Below are 18,592 nucleotides of genomic sequence, written 5' to 3'. Positions count from 1 at the left end.
AGGCTGACTGAATAACAGGAATTTCTCCTAATTAACTGCCATGTAAATTATAATTTTTAATAAAGGGCAAGTAACAAAAATATGCTAGTATGTGTCGGGGTGCTCTCTTGGTCAGCCAGGCCCAGGCTCCGGATTTCCCTGGCCGTGGCCACCGAGTATGCCCCGGCAGACTGCCTATCCCCCCCAGGCAGGACCAGATAAGTTGCCCTCTGCAGCGTAAGCCGAAGAAGGATCCCCGAAGGTGGGTGAGTTCACTGCCCGCCTATTCAGCCCGCAAAAGAACACTCAGACGCAACGGGGGGTTCTGTCAAGAAGTTTCGTTTATCGTCTTTTAAGCACTTGTATTTATATCTAAGCAAGTGGGATTTCCACACTGAGAGCCAGTCACTGGAAAGGTCACATGTGCATGTGCCTTACTTTCCTACGCTTAGCCTTCTGATCATGCACTGATCACAAGCATGGAAAAGCGCAACTACCAATAAAAATTTTTGCGGAACTAAAAGTAACACTCCCCCTTTGCTTCCTCTAGGCGCCATCTTGTGTGGACCCTGCTGGTGGGGAACTTAAACAGCCACCGTTTGGTGTGGCCTCCTTTTGCCCTAGCAATTAAGTGGAGCGGTTGCAGCCCAACAAGTATGAAACAGATATGTCTGTGCACATTAAAATTCTTCAAGCTCCACAGTACTCAAAGCAAAAGTCTTTTTATTTCAAGGACAAGTACTTGTAACTGACATTGTTTCGAATTGCTAGTCTATGGTGATGATAAAATGCAAGCTGATTTCTAGACAATTTTATTACTGTTTATAAATTCTAAACAAAAATGTACCCCCTTATTGCTCATACAAGCAGCAGAACACTCCCACCGCCCCACCCTTGATATATCACTGTTGTGCTGCTGTTTACAGATTCCTGCTTTGCGCCACAAATCATGCCATGCCCTTTAGATATATCAACCCACTTAATTCCCCCAACAATCAACTGTTAAATGAGTTAATATAATCAGGACATTATCAAGCACATAGTCAGGCCTCAAAAAATGTTAATCATCATCCTCATCATTGCAAAGCAGGGTCACTGTGCACTGGTTACCACTTCAGCCCACTGCATCCTGGGCTGCACTTTTACTACTTGCCTGAGTCCCGTAAGACAAAACACACACATACACAAGTTACATGAAGTGGATTTATTACTTATACATAGCAGCAATGGACAACAGAATCCTAGGATTTATTGCAAACTGATCCTCCAAGCCCAGGAAAGCTGCCCGGGGCAAATGGAGTCTCATCTTCACATGCCCCCACTTGCACCACAGCTAAGGGATCCTGGAAAACAGTGAGCCCTGAGTTTTATGTCCCAGGCAAACATGATTCTCTGAGCTAAAGCATTGAAGGACCTCCTCCTATTCTGGGGGTGACCAGAACAAAGCCTGGGCTGCTCCAGCCAGCTCTTCCTTACCTCAGGATGTTACATTCCCAGCACAGGTATTCTTGAGAACTACAAGCAAGCAAGGGGAGAGAACTGAGTGGGTCCAAGGCCATCCAAAGAACTGTCCTATAATCGTCATCATCATCATCATCATCATCAATGTAATTTAACCATTTGAAACTGAGGCACAGAGAGACTAAGGAACTTACCCAATGTGGCCCAGCTAGTAGGAAGCAGAATCAGAATTTGAATTCCAATCTACCTGGCTTCAAAAGTGAGTTCCATCCGCAAAGCCATTTGGCTAAACATTTGTATGCTAGATATTGTGTAGCAGAAAGAGAAACTGCCTACCTGGGAATGATTCAATAGGTCCTAAAATCTTCTGTCTGCAATTAATTCTCTTTCACACCAGCCTTTCATAATACCTGTAATTCAGCCATTCATCTCTCTTCAGTTTTAAGTAATATTCATAGCATTTATCACAGTTTGAAATTAAATATTTCTGTGATCACTGGATTAATGTGTGGCCCCTCCCTAGGCTGACAGCTGCATGAAAGCAGTGTGGAGACCACATCTGTTTTGCTCCCAGAGTGTCCGCAGCACCTAGTCTAGGTCCTAGAACATCTTAGACATCAAAAATGCATGTATTGCATGAATAAAGGGATGGTGACTGGAAGAGTTGTCCAGCTGCTGCCTCCTTTGACCTTATGTGTTTAGCTGCTTTTTTCCTTGTCTGTATTCCCAGCTAGGCTGTAAGCTCTGTAAGGACAGGGACCGTGGCTTGCTGAATGTTGTATTCCCCAGCACTTAGAACAATATTGGACACACTGTATGTGCACAAAAAATACTTGGATTAATAGATGAAGGTATATGTATAATAAATAATAGTACAATAGTACCTTACTGTAAAGTTGCTTTAAGGATTAATGGTACTAGAATTCCTATGATAAAGCCTGACATCTAATGAAAACTCGACAGATGATGAATGCTTATTTTCCCTGCCCTGTTCAGCTGCAGGCCCAGAGGACCTTCAGAGGACAGGTTCAGACATTGCCAGTTCCTGAGCTGATGCCGAGAAACTGGGCAGCGTGTGGTGACCTCTGCCCTCTGGAGTTGCTCTTGCTGCCTTATGCCTGGCACCCAGTGTGCTGGGGAAAGTCCTAGACTCAGGTCATTAAGATGACAGTCACCCTATGTCATACTTCCCATCCTCATTTTGTCCTATCTTATTTGCCCCTGCTGATTCCTGGTTTCTGCTGATTCTGACTCCAGTTTCCACTCCACTCTGCTCTGTGTGTCTCCTGACACACATGCAACAAACCCTGTGCAAGTTGGCAGGGTAGGATAGAAAGATAGAAAAAGCACGGTCCTGTCTCTGAGGAGTTCACAGCCTAGTGATGGGGACACCCAGGTACACAGAAACATCACAATTCAGAATGTGCACAGGGATGCAAAGTCTCCCTGAGAAACCTGAGGATGGAGTGACCACAGCCTCCTTACCCTTTCCATGCTGAGAACTGTGTGCTGTAAGCACAGGGACGAGGCACTGAACTTTGCTCCTTTCAATGGAAAGAGAAATTTTCTCATGAGGGTCCAAGCTAAAAAGAGGCCTCCCACTCCCAACATGGCACAATTGTTAACACTGGCACAGCTCCAGGCTTTCTCTCTGTCCACAGCCCCTAACTGTCACTCTCCCAAAGAAGGGAAAGAGTTCTCCAAATGGATCAAGGGAAGAACAGAGACTTCAGGAAATAATAAAATCAGGCCACTAAGCTGGGAGATTTTGTCTGGTGGGACTGGATAAGGTCTTTCTTGGCCTCTTCCATATCTCTTTATGACTTGGGTTCTATCTGTCTGTTTCTCTCCCTCCACCTCAATCTCTACCAATTTCCCAGGTAGCAGGTGTGATATAAGGGCCTGGTGTCTGATAGCTTAGGTCCCTCTAAGATGGCATCACGGGTTGGGCAAGAAGAAAGAAATCACAGGGTAGGCTGCTCAGACCTGCCTCTCATCTGGCCAAAATAAGGTCTTGCTCATAAGTGGTTCGACCCCACTCAGGTAGAACCCACAAAGGGGTTTGTGAAACACAACCATGTAGTAACTAAAATGGTCCAGTCACCCTCTGGGACATAGAAAAAGTGACTACAGTCACAGCAAGCACTGGTCAGAGATTCAAATCCTGGACCCCTCCTCAGAGGAAGAGACACCAGCTGGAGCCACCAGCCCTTGGAGATCCAGGTAAAATGAGCCCAATGCCAAGAACTGTGAAAGCACAAGTTCTGGAAATAGAGAGGTGGGGGCTTCCATCTCCTCTCCTCTACCTTCTAGGTACCCGCTTTTCCATACATCTCTCTGGTTTACAGCATTTTTCCCAGATGTGAATCTCTCCTCTTCTTTGAACTCCACAAGAATGTCTCCCCTCACAAGTGCATGTGGAAGCTGATATTCCTGGTGGAGGAGTTCATGGGGGAGTGGAAGGGAAATCACATCACACACAGAAGCAGTGGAATGGTGGCGTCCTCTCTCACCTCCTCCTTCAGGACCTGCACCACAAAGCCTCCTGCCCCTTCAGCCCACCTGCCCACCTCCCAGCTTCTCTTACGCAAACCTCTCCTTCCTGCTTTCCTTGTCCCTTACCTCGCCTTCCCAGTTGTTCCCCCCTCATCCCCTGTGCCAGGAAGTCCGTATTTTCCCCTCTACACCCAAAACTATAATACCAAAGGCATCGAGTCACTAAAAGGAGCAAAGGACTTGCCATTTCAACATGCCTGTCCTCCTTGGAAGTGTATGTGAATATGTAAGCAGCAAAATAATTTCTGTGGGCACATTTAATAAATGGCCCATCCTCCTTGGTGGTGGCAGCTCTGGGACTCTACATTGACCCATTTTTCATCACTGGTCTTGAGGCTGTTGCAGTGACCCCTCCCTCCTGGCACTGTCCAATACTGATATATTCCTCATTCAAAGGAGATGAGAGCCTCAGTCGACTTCAATTCTGCATTTATAAAGCATCAGGTACTAACGGGAGATGAAGGGAATATTAAGCAACGTCCCTGCTCACAAAGAACTTGTATTCTAGCAAAAGAGACAGGAAAATACCCAACTGGGCTGGATATGATTTGCCTTCATTCAGTTACCACAACCTAATTTCCTTTCTAGACATGGTTCTGAAGTCTTTTATTTCTTTCCTTACTAATTCCCATGTTTCTCTCTCCCTCTCTCTTTCAAGATGAGGGCAGCTACCTTGAAGCCATCTGGGAAAAAAAATGTCCTCGTGGAAAAATAACACGCTTAATCTGGTATTTGCTTAACATCCCTTTATTTAATGAAGAAACTTTTATGTGCCTTATAATCCAAACTTTCTCAGCCATATCTCTTCAGTTGCATACAAAAGATTCTCTTCCATGGACTTCTGAACTGTCATAAAAGAGAAAAATAAACTTCTCTTGTGTTGAACCATTATATGCATGAATCTTTTTGTTACCAGAGTCTAGCCTACACAAACTAATTTCAAAACTGACTGAAATACGAGGCAGAATGAAATACATGCTAGATAGAGATACAAGTCATATGATTGGGAAGAGTACAGATGAAAAATTCTACTTTCTACTTAACATTTATTGTGTAGCACATCAAAATTTATCCTCCTAATAACATTGCTGAGTATATTTTATCTCTCTTGTATAGCTCAGAAGGCTGAGGTTCAAAAAAGTTCAGAAACTTGCACAACACAAAGCTAACTGTTAGTGGAAATGGGATACAAATTTAAGTGCCACTTCAAAACCTGTAGTCTTTCTGCAACCCCATGTTACCCCTTGTAGTGGAGGTCAAGATGGTTTGACGGGGGACTGGTATTTGAATGGGGCTGAGATAATGAGTAGGATGTGAAAATTAAGTATCACAGGCAGCATAAGGTGTCCCACAGACATCCACAGTCTAATGCAAATTAAGCTTTGCATAAGTTACCCCACTTTATATCATGGTGGCTACAAAGTTGAAAACAAAACCTGTTTAACTTATAAAGCCACTTTCTGGGGAGCTAATTAATATTCTTTCTTTGAGCATGCATTTTTCTTCTTCTCCCAGGTACCCAAGTCATTGGAGTGATGAGCCCATTCACCATCTGTCTGGGTAAATAATAAGTGCCAAAAACTAGAGGCTGAAGCTCTTAGAAGAGTGAGGACATCCCAGTATCAGCAGCTGGCTTGAACTTCCTCATATAGAACATACCAATTAAAGGGACTAATTAGGCTTCATTTGGATCCCAATGGGATTTATTAAAGGAAAATCTTGTAAAACATTTCATCCCAGAACATGTATTTGGATAATCCAAAAGAGTGATTTAATTAGGAGATTAAAAGCCCATTGAAGTATATTCCAAAATGGAATTGTGTCTGTCAAAACTACATGGAGATCACAGTGCACACAAAAAAATAAATAAATAAAAAGGTATGCCAAGCATCCTCTGCCCTCCTTTTTAGCAGGAAGATGGCTGCAGCAATTCATTTCTTAATCATTTTAGTCCAAGTACATAAGAATAGCTTTCACTGGATCTTTCCTGCCATAATTAAGCCATATTAATAATTACAGAGATTGCTCTTTTTAATGTTGCAAAACTGTGTCAGTGGGACTCTGAATGCCCTAATAAAATTAATGTTCAAAGTCAGCATTGCACCGGAGTTCCATGTATCTCCTTCCAGATTATGAGCAAGGCTCAAGCTGTGTCACATAATATTAACAACTCAGTGTCTGGTATGTTGTGATATAATGCAGAGTCTACAATTGCTCCAGGCAATGCAAGAATATACTTGAAAGGGTTTCAGGTTTTTTGCATGGGTAGCACATTGTCCCAAGCTTCAAACACTATCTGTGAGCAAGGTTAGGGTCACGATAACAGTCAAAATCCAAATTCCACTTTTTCTTACCTCCACCTGTGCATGCAAACCTCATTTCCTGCAAAATAACTGCTGACTCTTTGTAGGAATCCCTAGAGCATGTCTCACCTGTGCTCAGGTCCAAAGCCAGGCAGCTAGTACATAGGGTCCACAGTCTCTCTCCTCTTCTCACCCCACTTCTCTCCTTCTTAAGGAACACAGACCCAGAGTCAGTGGGGACTGGATGAAGAGACAAAGTGAAATAGCAGACACTACCCAGACCTCCTTACTGGATCAAGTTTATCCAGCCTGGCTCCTTTTTCCCTTGGGGCAGTGTCTTTTATGAGGCTCCTCAGCCCCTTGAACAAATAGACTTCTGTTGAGCCAGGTCCTCCAGGTCAGCAGACAGTTGTGGCTTCTCAGACTACTTCAGGCTGGTGTTCCTCAGGCTGGAAGTTCATCACAGCATTGTTTATGAAGTCAGGGAGTTGGAGGGAACCTAGGTGTCCGCCAGGTAAAATACGGTATGTGCCTACCTTGAAGTAGAGCACTTAGAAATGTAGACAAGATGAGCACAGAGCAACACAAATGGGTCTACAACATATAGTGATGAGTGGGGAAAAAAAAAAAGAGGATGAAACAAGATCTGTAATACCATGCATGGTGGGATGGAGAATGAAGAATGAAAATGGATTGAATAAGTGAATGAATGGATAAATGTATGTATACACACATACATACACACGAGAGGAGACTAGCAGAGACCAATGATAACAATGTGCTATAAACTAACAAATAAAACTACTTCAACCCTCAGCATTGAAGGTACAAACTAAAAAAGGAAAAATTTTTGAGGACCGGGCATTCAAAGGAGAATGTAAGAGTGGCCAGATGGGGGTTATAGCATTTGATTTTTCCTAAGGGCAAGGTAGTTTCAGGTACGTGAAAGGATCAGCCTCCTGTCAATGCTCTGGTTTGCAAACTCTGGGTGCATTTGAATCACCTGGAGGGCTTGTTAAAACACAGACTTGGCCCCACTTCAGAATTTCTAATTCATTTGATCAGAAATCATTTTTTAAAAATTCCCTGGTGAAGTTGATGCTGCTGGTCAGGGACCAAACTTTGAAAACCATGGTCCTAAAGGATTATATTAGTCTTAGACTGACAACACTACTCATTAGGAACTGTCTTCATGGAGTGCAGCTTCTTTGAATCATAAGTCATCTTCAAGTATTTTCCCTCTCTACCTTAATTTGTCTTAAAAGGTGTTTATTACATTGGATTGAAGTAGACAAGTGTTTCTGTACCATCAAAAATAGCATCAGATCCCCATACCAACCAGCCTCCATAGATAAATAAATAAATAAATGTCACACTTCTCACTGTGCAACGGAGATGAAAAAAGGATCACTCAAAGCACTATGAATGTGATGAGAAGGTCGAAGGGTCTGTACCCCAGCATCTCCCCTGTTAGAAAGAGAAGACTGAGTACAGCCCTGATTCAAAGTTAGTTTCTGTTTTTTATTGTAAAGACAAGGAAGTTTCACAAGAAAATTCAGTTGATTCAATCATTACAAAAGGACACAAGGACATGGGCAGTGTTACAAAAGTTATCTATGTCTAAGTATAGCTTAAACAACAGAAACTAGTAATATCAGTAAAATTAACAATGTGCCATTCCAAAGTACAATTTGTGAAAAGCTAAGTTGGTCAAACTGGTTCATTATCTAAAGTATAACCTGTCCTTAAGCAAAAGTTACATTCTTATGATAAAATCTTAGTGTAATTATGTCTAAAGTTTCCCCCAACAGACAGTTTGCCCCTAGCAAACATTTTTTTCACATCTTTTCCTCCAGCAATTCTTAAAATCTCTTAACAGAATTGGTATGACAACTACCTGTTAGCTCTAAAATCATTAAAGTACACAATCCCATACCTAAGCAGTGTTGATTAGAGTTGATTAGAAGGGCTGTCTCCCCCTGGCTATAAGCTGTGGCCTCCTACTCAAGGGCTTTTGCCCCATATATGTATTTACCTAAAAACCCTATTCTAAAAATCAAATGAGAATAAACATTATTTATTGAGAATTGATTAGATGGGCTGTCGCCCTCTATCTGTAGACTGTGGTCTTCTACCCAAGGGCTTTTGCCCCATACATGCATTTACTTAAAAACCCTATTCTAGCTCCGCTCTGCCATCTTCTGCCATGTGAGACCTATACACTGCTGTAAAGCCATCACGAAAGAAGACCCTCACCAGATGTGTTCCCTGGACTTTGGACTTCCCAGCCTCTGAAACTGTAATTGCATATAAAACAACTATAGAAGCTCCAGGTGGCTCCACTGGAGATTTTTCCCTCTTTGCTATGTTATAAAGAAAGGCTGAAGAGTCAATTACCTAAACCAAGTATGGATTGAGAGAGATCAGAGATTTCAGGGAAATTCACCTAAGTTTAAATAATTTCCTCATCATGGTAAAGGGCAGGGGTGAGAAAAATTCAAAACCTTCTGATGTCTGACTCTTCTGTGTTCTCCACTGTACCAAGATAGGTGTCAAGGGACTTGTTTCAGGCTGAAAATTATCTTCATTATTAAAGTGACAAGAGTGCCTTGATCAGTTGGGTAACTTACCCAAGAGAAATAAAGGAGTGGCTTACTTCACAAAATGCCAAGAGCCCACAAGAAGAAAGTAGGATAACTAGAAGAAATCTTTGAGGACACCACCTCTAATTTGTTAACCACACCAATTGGAAAGAGGGTGGAAGTGCAAGTACATACATCTCAGTATCAAACAAGAGGTTGACATCAAGTTCGTGAAACTTATCACAAGGCAGTGAGTTTTGGAAAACCTGCTGAATTTTGATTATTTCCTTCCTCAAGGCTCAATACTTCTTGATTTCACCAAGGATTAAATTGAACCGGGAGATAACCTTCAGACACAAACTACAACATGAGCTTTTCCCTGGGTCTCCAGGCTGTCGACCCACCCTGCAGATGTTTCTCTTGCAGCCTCCATAATTGTCTTTGAAGCTGCCCTGGTCAAAGAATGCTGAGTCCAGAGCATCTAGCCCTATCGGACTACGAGTATCTGGTGTGCACAGAGCAGGGAGACGTCCGGCAAGGGAGGCAGAGACTCGGCAGAAACCACACACCCTGTGGGGCCGCCACTGCGTGATCCAGCAGCCCAGCCCAGTGCGAACAGAGTGGGGAGACATCTGGCAAGGGAGGCAGAGACTAGGCAGAAACTACACACCCTGTGGGGCCACCACTGCCTGATCCAGCAGCAGCCTGGGCCAGAGCGCATGGAACAGGGAGAAGTCCTGCATGGGAGGTGGAAGCTAGGCAGAGACCACACACCCTGCGGTACCCCGCCCCCATGATCCAGCAGCCTGGCAGAGTCCAAGCTGACCAGAGAGGTAGCTCCCCAGAGAGGCCCAAGACCCGATGCAACCACACACACAAGGCACTAGAGGCCAACTGAGCAGTCACGGAGGGAGCCATACCAAAATGACAACCACAGCAACATCTTAGTTAGTCAATAGTGTCAAACCTGTGGACTGTGAAACCCCCTGCCACAATGAATAAACATCAAAAAAAAGATACCAGAAATACAAAAAATCAAGAAAGTACACCACCAAAAGTTAATAAATCTCAAACTCTAGATCCTATAGAACAAGAAGCCCTTGAAATAACTGACAAGGAATTTCGAGTGATAATTCTAAGGAAACTGAATGAGATACAAGAAAACTCAACTAGACATCATGATGAAATGAGAAAAGTATACAGGACCTGAAAGAGGAAATGTACAAGGAAATCAATGTCCTGAAAAAAAATGTAGCAGAACTTGCCGAACTGAAGAAGTTATTCAGCAAAATAAAAAACACAACGGAGAATTTAACCAGCAGGCTTGCGGAAGTTGAAGAGAGAACCTCTGAACTTGAAGATGGGCTGTTTGAAATAACACAAGCAGACCAAAAAAAAAGGGAAAAGAATCAAAGACATTGAAGAAAATCTGAGAGAGATATCAGACAACCTTAAGCGCTCGAATATCCGAGTCATGGGTATTCCAGAAGGGGAGGAAAAAGGAGATTGCATTGAAAACATATTCAGCAAAATAGTGGCAGAAAACTTCCCAGGTATAGGAAAAATCACAGATCTTCAGAACCAGGAAGCTCAACGATCTCCAAATGTATTCAACCCAAAAATATCTTCTCCAAGACATGTTATAGTCAAATTGACAAAACTCAAAGACAAAGACAGAATCTTAAAAGCTGCAAGAGAGAAGCGTCAAATCACCTATAAAGGAGCCCACGTCGGGCTAACATCAGACTTTTCATCACAAACCCTAAAAGCTAGAAAGGAATGGAATCATATATTCAAGATACTAAAAGACAGAGATTGCCAGACAACAATACCCTGCTAGGCTATCCTTCTGAAATGAAAGACAAATAGTATATTTCTCAGACAAACAAAAACTGTGGGAGTTCACCACCACATAACCACCCTTACAAGAAATTCTCAAGGGAGTACTGGGTTTGGTTCCTGAAAAATAACTACCACTGCCATAAAAACCCAAGAAAAGTCAAAACCCACTACTACAATAAAAATGGCATTCATGAAGAGAAAACAAACAAACAAAAAAGCTATCTACAACCTAAGGAACCAACAAACACAGAAAACAAACAGTAAACCAGAAAGCAAGGAACAAAAGACACCTAAGACAACCAAACAATCAATAAAATGCTAGGAATAAATCAACACCTTTCAATAACAACTCTTAATGTAAAAGGCTTAAATTCCCCAATCAAAAGACACAGACTGCCTGACTGGATCAAAAAGGAAGACCCAACTATATGCCGCCTACAAGAGACCCACCTCACCCATAAAGACTCACATAGACTAAGAGTGAAAGGATGGAAAAAGATTTACCATGCAAACAGAAAAGAAAAATGAGCTGGAGTAGCTATTCTTATATCTGACAAAATAGACTTTAAACTAAAAACCATAAAAAGAGACAATGAGGGACACTACTTAATGATAAGAGGACTGATGCATCAAGAAAATATAACAATCATAAATATGTATGCACCCAATTTTGGAGCAGCCAGATTTATAAAACAAACTCTATTAAACCTAAAGAAGGAAATAGACACTAATACCATAATAGCAGGGGACCTGAACACCCCAATGTCAATATTAGACAGATCATCTAGGCAAAAAATCAGCAGAGAAAAACAAGATCTAAATAATACTCTAGACCAATTGGACTTGGCAAATATCTGCAGAACATTCCATCCAAAAACCTCAGAATATTCAATCTTCTCATCAGCACATGGATCATTCTCCAGGATAGATCACATATTAGGTCACAAATCAAGTCTCAACAAATTCAAAATAATTGGAATTATCCCATGTATTTTCTCAGACCACAATGGATTAAAACCAGAAATCAATAACAAACAAAACTCCGGAAACTATACAAACACATGGAAATTAAACAGCATTCCACTTAACGACATATGGGTCCAAGAAGAAATCAACCAGGAAATCAAAAAGTTTATTGAAACTAATGAAATAATGATACATCATACCAAAACCTGTGGGATACTGCAAAAACAGTATTAAGGGGGAAATTTATTGCATTAAATGCTCACCTCAGAAGAATGGAAGGATGGCAAGTGAACAACCTAACACTTCAGCTTAAAGAACTAGAAAACAAGAACAATCCAAACCTAAAGTTAGCAGACGGAAAGAAATCATTAACATCAGAGCAGAACTGAATGAAATTGAAACCGAAAAAAACAATAAAAAAGATCAATGAATCAAAGAGTTGGTTTTATGAAAAGATAAATAAATTTGACAAAACATTAGCATGGCTAACAAAAAAAAGAAGAGAGAAGACTCAAATAACAAAAAATAGAAATGAAAAAGGTGATATTACAACTGATTCATCTGAAATATAAGGAATCATTCGAGACTACTATAAACAACTATATGCAAACAAATTTGAAAATCTGGAGGAAATTGATAAATTTCAGGACACACACAAGCTACCAAAACTGAGTCAAGAAGATGTAGAAAATCTAAACAGACCAATAACAATAAAGGAGATTGAAGCTGTTATCAGAAGGCTCCCAACAAAGAAAAGCCCAGGACCAGATGGATTCACAGCAGAATTTTACCAAACATTCAAAGAATTGACACCGATTCTTTACAAACTATTCCAAAAGATTGAAACAGACGCACATCTCCCAAACTCATTCTATGAAGCAAACATCATGATGATACCAAAACAAGGTAAAGCTATAACCAAAAACGAAAACTACAGGCCGATATCCTTGATGAATATAGATGCAAAAATCCTCACTAAAATACTAGCAAACAGAATACAGCAACACATACGTAACATTATTCACCACGATCAAGTGGGATTCATCCCAAGGATGCAAAGTTGGTTCAACATACGCAAATCAATAAATGTGATACACCATATTAATAAACTCAAACACAAGGACCATTTGATCATCTCTATAGATGCTGAAAAAGCATTTGATAAAGTTCAGCACTCATTCATGACAAAGACCCTCTATAAGTTAGGTATAGAGGGAAAGTATCTCAACATAATTAAAGCCATATATGGGAAACCCACTGCCAATATCATCCTCAATGGGGAAAAGATGAAAGCTTTTCCTTTAAGAACAGGAACTAGACAAGGATGCCCACTCTCACCACTCCTATTCAACATAGTGTTGGAAGTACTAGCCAGAGCAATCAGAGAAGAGAAGGAAATAAAGGGCATCCAGATTGGAAAAGATGAAGTCAAACTGTCCCTGTTTGCAGATGACATGATCCTATATATCGAACAGCCCAAAACCTCTACAAAAAAACTCTTGGAGTTGATAAATGATTTCAGCACAGTAGCAGGATACAAAATCAACACACAAAAATCAGTAGCATTTCTTTTCTCCAGTAGTGAACATGTAGAAAGAGAAATCAAGAAAGCTTGCCCATTTACAATAGCCACCAAGAAAATAAAATACTTAGGAATTGAGTTAACCAAGGAGGTGAAAAATCTCTATAAGGAGAACTACAAACCACTGCTGAGAGAATTAGAGAGGATACAAGAAGATGGAAGCATGAAAGATATTCCATGCTCTTGGATTGGAAGAATCACCATAGTGAAAATGTCCATACTACCCAAAGTGATATACAGATTCAATGCAATCCCCATCAAAATTCCAATGACATTTTTATCAGAAATGGAAAAAACTATCCAGACATTTATATGGAATAATAAAAGACCATGCATAGCCAAAGCAATGCTGAGCAAAAATATAAAGCTGGAGGCATAACACTACCCTACTTTAAGCTATACTACAAAGCTATAATAACCAAAACAGTATGGTACTGGTATAAAAACAGACACACTGATCAATGGAATAGAATAGAGAATCCAGAAATCAACCCACACACTTACTGCCATCTGATCTTTGACAAAGGCACCAAGCCTATAAACTGGGGAAGAGACTGCTTCTTCAGCAAATGGTGCTGGGATAACTGGATATCCATATGCAGGAGAATGAAACTAGACCCATAACTCTCACCATATACTAAAATCAACTCAAAATGGATTAAGGATTTAAATATACACCTTAAAACAATAAAACTTCTTTAAGAAAACTTAGGAGAGACACTTCAGGAAATAGGACTGGACACAGACTTCATGAATACGACCCCAAAAGCATGGGCAACCAAAGGAAAAATAAACAAATGGAATTATATCAAACCTAAAAGCTTCTGCACAGCAAAAGAAACAATTAACAGAGTTAAAAGACAACCAACAGAGTGGGAGAAAATATTTGCAAAATATACATCTGGACAAAGGATTAGTATCCAGAATATACAAGGAACTCAAACAACTTTACAAGAAAAAAACAAGCCACCCAATTAAAAAATGGGCAAAAGAGCTAAGTAGGCATTTCTCTAAGGAAGATATACAAATGGCCAACAGACATATGAAAAAATGCTCGGCATCACTCAGCATTTGGGAAATGCAAATCAAAACCACACTGAGATACCATCTAACCCCAGTTAGGATGCCTAATATCCAAAAGACTGTGAACGATAAATGCTGGTGAGGTTGCGGAAAAAAAGGAACTCTCATATTTTGTTGGTGGGACTGCAAAATGGTGCAGTCTCTATGGAAAATGGTATGGAGGTTCCTCAAACAATTGCAGATAGATCTACCATATGACCCAGCTATCCCACTGCTGGGAATATACCCAGAGGAATGGAAATCATCAAGTCGAAGGTATACCTGTTCCCCAATGTTCATCACAGCACTCTTTACAATAGCCAAGAGTTGGAACCAGCCCAGATGTCCATCATCGGATGAGTGGATACGGAAAATGTGGTATATCTACACAATGGAATACTACTCAGCTATAAAAACGAGTAAAATACTGCCATTTGCAACAACATGGATGGACCTTGAGAGAGTTATATTAAGTGAAACAAGTCAGGCACAGAAAGAGAAATACCACATATTCTCACTTATTGGTGGGAGCTAAAAGTAAATAAATAAATACACAAATAACCTGGGTGGTGGTGGTGGTGGAAGAAGACATAACAACTACAATTCCTTGAAGTTGATATGACAAGCAAACAGAAAGGACATTGTTCAGTGGGAGGGAGGAGAGGGAGGAGGGAGGGAGGTTTCGGTAATGGACCACAATAATCAACCACATTGTATATCGACAAAATAAAATTTAAATAAGTAAATAAATAAAGGATTAAAAAAAAAGAACCTATTCTAAAATCAAATGAGAATCAAGATTTCTAACCCTCCACGAATAAATACGGAAGAATGAAATAATACAAAATATCCCTTTGTTAAGGTGGGATTACCTTCTGGGATTTCAGACTATGGATATGGTGATCAAAACACATGAAGAGCAAGAACAAGGGAGAGCGAACAGCATAGAGATAAAATCAACTCAAGCTATCATAATTTTGTCTTAACCAAGCCTGGCACTGGCAAAGAAGAGCCATGAGAGATCAACTCTGCCTCCAGGCACCCTCATCATTGAATCTTAGCAATAAAACATGACTCACTGTGTGCTAACCACGTGCTGGTCACTGTGAAGTGCTATCATGGATTAACTCGTTTACTCCTCCCAATAAAGGAAATATTTTTATTACCTCTATTTTTCAGATGAGGAAACTAAAGCTTACAGAGGTTAAGCATTTTGTCCAAATTCACATAAATGATAAATGAGGGAATCGGGTTTTGACCATAAGAAATCTGAGTCCACACCTGGTTGGTTCTCTGTCTAAATCACATTAAAATAATTACCACATTCCATCCTCGGCACCTTTCAAATAAGACATTCTCATTCTCACATGCCACAGCTACAAAATCCATTCCTTTCCCTTATGGGTGCCTCAGGCCTAAGGATCGAACATCCTCTCAGAGTATAAACAGAATACGAAAATTGTGGCTTCTCACCAAAATGTTTTCCCAGCTCTATCAGTCAGAGTCTTAGCAAAAAACAGATGACCTGCTCAAAAGGAGAAACTAAAGACATTTACAAAAATACTACTTGCAGATGTGTAGGTAGAGGTAGGGAAATCAATGATGGATAGTGGAGACCCAGGCACTAGCAACAGCAGGAATCCTTTACCACCCCTAGGCCTGAGGAAACCAGGGAAGAAACTGTGTTAGCAGAAACTGGACAGAGCTGGAGCCACAGAGGAGGGCCACCACACAGGAAATGCAGCCTGTGGTAGGCAGAAGTTCTGGGAATGGCCCCAAGAGTCAACGCCATAATCCCTGGAACCTTTGAATGTGATGAGATATCACTTTGGGGATTGTGTTATGTTATATCGTACCAATGACCTTAAAAAGGGAGATTATCCAAGTGGACCAATTCAATGACATGAGCATTTAAAAACAAAGAACTTTCTCCAGCTGGTAACAGATGAGGAAAGTAGGAAGAAAAGCCAGAAAGATTCAAATTGTGAGACAGACTTGACATGATATTGCTGGTCCACTAAGGATGGAGGGAGCCACGCAAGCAGGAACACAGACAGTTCCTAGAAGCAGGGGCTGACAGCCATGCAGGAAGTGGGGATCTCAGTCCTCCAACTGCAAGACTGGGATTCTGCCATCCTGAATGATCTTGGAGGTGGATCTGCAACCCCACTCTGAGCCTGCAGATAAGAACCCAGCTCAGTCAACAACTTAATTTCAGGCTTCTCAGATCCTGAGCGGAGAAACAGGTGAGCCTATCAGTACATCTGACCTACAGACTGTAAACTAATAAATAGCTGTTGTTTGAGGCCACTAAATTTGCTGATTTGTTAGGGCAGCAATGAAAAAACAATATATAGCCAAAGAGGACACAGCCACTGCCAGAACCAGAGACCAGCACCAGGAGGCAGAAAAATACACATTCGACCTCTCTATTCTCCTGCCCTCCATCTTCCTGTCAGGGCCACCCATTAGTCAGGCCACTGATATTAGCCACTGAAGCCAGTCTCCCAGGCCATTCAGCCTCACTAAAATTCATGGATATGCTTCAGGACTGTTTATCTTGCATATAACAGAATACCTGAAACTGAGTGATTTATAAAGAAAAATGACATTTATTGCTTACAGTTTCTGAGGCTGGGAAGTCCAAAGTCCATCTGGTAGTGGCAACAATGAACCAAACGTCTCACATTGCAACATGGTGGAAGCAGAGAGAGCAGACAGAGTGAAAGACAGACTCTCCTCTTCTTTTAAAGCCCTCAGAACCATGCCCCTGACCACCATTTCCATTCATTACTGCACGGCCCTACAATCCAATCACCTCTTTAAGGCTTCACCTTTCAATTACCATAATAGGATTTCCCACCCTCTTAACAGTCACAGTGGGGGCTAAGTTTCTAATACATACAACTTGGGGGACACAATTCAATCTTCAGCAAGTTTTGGGGGGACATAATTCAATCCACTATAAGCCCCAGGAGTGAGTTTGGATTTTGTGGACATGAAGTTTATACAACTTAAGGGGTCGTCTCAAGGAAAAACACAGTACCAAAAAAGTACAATTTCAAAAAAACAACCTAATGCTACATCTCAAAAACAAGAAAAACAAGAACCATCTAATCCCAAAATTAGTAGACAGAAAGAAATTATTAAGACCAGAGCAGAACTAAATGAAATGGAGACCAAAAAAATTATACAAAAGATCAATGAAACAAAAAGTTGTTTTTTGTTTTGAAATGATTAAATTGCTCTGAAACAATTAAACAATTGTCTTCAAACTATTCTAAAAAATTTAAACAGTAGCCATTCTCCCAAATTCATTCTATGAAGCCAGCATCACTCCAATACCAAAATCAAAGATACAACAAAAAGAGAAAACTACAGGCCAATATCTCTGATGAACATAGATGCAAAGGTCCTCAACAAAATATTAGCAATCAGAATACAGCAACACTCAAAAAAATTATACACCATGATCAAGTGGCATTCATCCCAGGGATGCAAGTATAGGTCAATACATGCAAGTCAATAAATGTGATATATCACATCAACAAAATCAAAGACAAAAACCATATGATTATCTCAATAGACATTGAAAAAGCATTTGACAAAATTCAACATCACTTCATGACAAAGACTCTTAGCAAATTACATAGAGAAGGAAAATATCTCAACACAATAAAAGCCATATATGGCAAACCCACCACCAATATCATCCTAAATGGGGAAAAGCTGAAAGCTTCCCCCTTAAGAGCAGGAACAAGACAAGTATGCCCATTCTCACCACTCCTATTTAACATAGTACTGGAAGTACTAGCCATAGCAATCAGGCAAGAGAAAGAAATAAAGTGCATCCAGATTGGAAAAGATGAAGTCAAACTGCCCCTGTTTGCAGATGACATGATCCTATATAGAGAAAAAACTAAAGATTCTACCAAAAAATTCTTAGAGATGATAAATGATTTCAGTAAAGTTGCAGGATACAAATCAACATGCAAAAATAAGCATTTTTATAGTCTGACAACAGACTAGTAGAAAAAGAAATCAACAAAGTTAGCCTATTTGCACTAGTCACCAAAAAATAAAATACTTAGGAATCAATTGAACCAGGGAGGTGAAAGATCTCCACAACAAGAACTACAAATCACTTGTGAAGGAAATTAAAGAGGACACAAAAAGACAGAAGGACATTCCATGCTCTTGGATCGAAAGAATTAACACTGTGAAAATGTCCATACTACCCAAAGTGATCTACAGATTCA

The sequence above is a fragment of the Cynocephalus volans genome, chromosome 4 (genome assembly GCF_027409185.1).
Source record: "Cynocephalus volans isolate mCynVol1 chromosome 4, mCynVol1.pri, whole genome shotgun sequence".
NCBI lineage: Eukaryota > Metazoa > Chordata > Mammalia > Dermoptera > Cynocephalidae > Cynocephalus > Cynocephalus volans.
Note: the sequence above shows the minus strand (reverse complement) of the source record.